The following is a 3016-nucleotide window of genomic DNA, read 5'->3' as shown; positions in this document are numbered from 1 at the left end:
CACAGCTACAGTACTACACAGCTGTACTGTTTCAAGTCCAATATTCTCCAGGACTCAGGCTGCTGTCCTGGGGTTTCAGCTTCAGAGGTCCAGCTCTGTGACTCTGACTGTTGTCTGTGCGCATGTGCTGAACAGCTGGGTGCTGTATGTCATATACAGATTTATAGCGGTATTATGGTGGACACCACTTTAATGATGACGTCAGTGGCTGTTTCCATCACAGTCGTGGTGCGCAGCCGCAGAGACAAAGTTACAAACGTATAACTTTTACACTCACAGTGTGCTGTAGCCGGTGCATCACTCCTGCCGCGAGCGCAGAGACAGCCCGGTCCCTGAACCTGCTGTTACCGGATGAAAACAGGAAGTGCAAAGACGTAACGAGCACGCGCTCACACATCCGCCTATTGTTGGGTTACCTTAAACAGCTACGTGCACACCTGCAGGCCTGGTCTTCATGCAGTCACCATGTCACAGCTGGCGTGAACTTTTTGGCTTTTTCCCCTGCGAGGTAAGCGGTTTCCATGGAAACCGTGCGTCGGCTAAATTGCTCCCCGGCTACAGCGATGACATGGTTCCTGTTTACTGCTGTGGGTTCACGACTGTGTGCGATGTTGTGTTTGGTATGAGATGACAGATGGGCGATGAGGACAGTGGAGCACGGACTTCGTGTTCTTCTAGAAGTGACAGCTCGGAAGTCCCATTACATTAATACATATAACAGTCATGTCCCACCTGCAGTGATCAGTGCTCAGCATCACGGAGCGCCACCCTGACATAGTTCTGATGGAGCACGGTGTTGTGCCAAAAACTGATTTCCAATGTTTCTGTGTATTTTTTCTGTGCAATATCTTTACGTATGTTCGTAAACAGACTTCGGCGAACACGGTTTACAAAGGGGTTATATATAGAATTTAAAAAATTATCTGTTTTTCAAGTATCTTTACAACTCTGTGTTATTGTACTTAACCAATCCGGTCCTTTATCCTCACTTAAAATATTTTTACTGAACTATTGTAATATCTGCTGCCGTTTCTGCTGTCCTGTTGGCCAGCTTACTCTTACAAAAGACATTTTAATGGTAATGAGATTTTTTTAACTGCATAAATAAAGGTTACGTAAAAGTCATTGCCGAAAACTGATTGCGGCTTCTACCTTGTTACACGAATGTTGTTTGTGGCTCAAGATGACTTTCAGGGGTGTCAAACTCAAATACACACTGGGCCAAAATTCCAAACTGGGCTAACATTAATATTTATTGAAAAACAAATCTTCCTCTAGATATAAGAATGAATCTTTTCTTATGAACTCAAACACGCTTTGCTGAAAAACTGAATATGGAACAAACAAAGCTTAATACTAAGCAATATATATATTAGCTGTATAATACCAGTAGGCCAGCTCTAATAGGAATTTGGTATGGCTTCGCGGGCCAAATGTAATTAGGCTGCGGGCCAAATTTGGCCCACGGGCCAGAGTTTGACACCTATGCTTTATGTCATCCATAAGGGATGCATTTAACATATGTTTCACATATTATAGCCCAATAAGTTACTTATAACAATTTAAATACGAGCAATCAGTTTTTGGCAAATACCGGAAATCAGTTTTTGGAAGACGATCACTTTTGGGACAGCACCGGCGTCATCAGGAGGAGTCTTCTGAGCTTTGTTGTGTTGGTGCTGGTACAGATCCCTGACTTGGAGCGGAGTCCGGTTTCCTGCAGTGTGGATCTGAAAGCGGGGCGTGGTTTAGGCTTTCCGTGTGCGCGTCATGCTTCAATAAAAACGAACAACGGACGCGCGCTCACGCGAGGAAGTCCAGCCGCGAGACGCAGACAGCATCTCAGCAGGTACGTGATCGATGAGCGATATTTGTTTCATTTCACAGTCTGCTGTGATTGTCGTCATCACTGGGTGCTACAGGTGGGGCGCGCAGCGACTGCTTCACAGTTTAATACAAGTTCAAATAGACTTTAAACTCTCAGAGTGATGGAGCTCAGGTGTATCTCAGGTCTGCGTGATGCACTGAAAGCTGAAGCTCTTATTGCTCCAGTCAGGCGCATGTGTGCCCAGCTGCATGCATCACACCAAGTTTAGTTTTTGGTCATTCAGTCTATTAAAGCGCATCAGCACAATGTAGAAAAGCATATATGGGACATGTAGCTACTGAGAATGTACTCTGTGAACACTGGCTCGTTCCCCCCGTGTGAAATTATGGGAAGCAGCACAAAAGTAGGCGATTAGACAGAAAGTGTCTGCTCGTGTCCTGAGTCGCTGAGACTTCAGCAGCTACATAGACGTGCAGCGTTTTCACCAGGTTGACTCGTCCGTATCTGACTGATTTCAAGATAATAATAATAATGCTGTTTGGAATAACCAACTTAGTAATACATTTCTTGTATACATCGACACCATCTTGCTGTTGCACTGCCGGTTTCCACTATATTCGCCGCACATACAGCGACTGTATCACTGATACCGGTTTGTGCCAAAAACTGATTTGTTTCCGTGAGTTTTCTATGTGTAATATCTTTACTTATGTTCGGTGAGCAGGGTTTACAAAAGAGTTTTATATCAAATTTAAAGGTTCCATGTTTTTCAAGTATCTTTTTGACTTTGTGTGATTGTACTTACATTATAACCAATCCGGTCTTTCTGTCCACTTAAAATATGTTTGCAATATCTGCTATCCTGATTACTCTTAAAAAAGATATTTTTAGTGTCAATGATTTTTTTTTAAAACTGCATAAATAAAAGGATATATTAACGTCACTGTCACTGCCAAAGGTCGTGGTATTCTACTGGTGGTGCCTACTGGTGGTGGTCAGAGGTAAGCTGGTGGTAAGCTATTCATCTTTATCACATTTATCCTGTCACTAAATCCTAACGGATATGTATTCCATCTTTCCATATCCTGCCTTATCCTGTTATTTATATGTCCATAGTTACTTTGATATAGTTTGGCATAGTTTTTGGTTATATTTATACCTAAATATTTAAGGGTTTTTGCCTCCCAC

General features: G+C 42.9%; 2 protein-coding genes across 4 annotated transcripts in view; one reads left to right on the top strand and one right to left on the bottom strand.

Moving 5' to 3' along the window:
• ccdc57 (coiled-coil domain containing 57) overlaps positions 1–480 on the bottom strand; it is a 23562-nt gene extending 23082 nt beyond the window's left edge. For both annotated transcript variants that reach the window (XM_005750614.1, XM_005750616.1), the window contains exon 1: positions 417–480. The gene's annotated coding sequence lies outside the window, so the exon portion shown is untranslated. The remainder of the gene's footprint in view (positions 1–416) is intronic.
• LOC102212594 (monocarboxylate transporter 4-like) overlaps positions 451–3016 on the top strand; it is a 13127-nt gene continuing 10561 nt past the window's right edge. The window contains exons 1-2 of one of the 2 annotated variants that reach the window (XM_005750617.1): positions 451–508; positions 1689–1849. The gene's annotated coding sequence lies outside the window, so the exon portion shown is untranslated. The remainder of the gene's footprint in view (positions 509–1688; positions 1850–3016) is intronic. The other variant, XM_005750618.1, reaches the window with a different exon arrangement.

This window comes from Pundamilia nyererei, unplaced genomic scaffold (genome assembly GCF_000239375.1).
Source record: "Pundamilia nyererei isolate P.nyererei 1_Seehausen unplaced genomic scaffold, PunNye1.0 scaffold00280, whole genome shotgun sequence".
Lineage (NCBI taxonomy): Eukaryota > Metazoa > Chordata > Actinopteri > Cichliformes > Cichlidae > Pundamilia > Pundamilia nyererei.
Note: the sequence above shows the minus strand (reverse complement) of the source record. Positions and strands in the feature narration are given on the sequence as shown.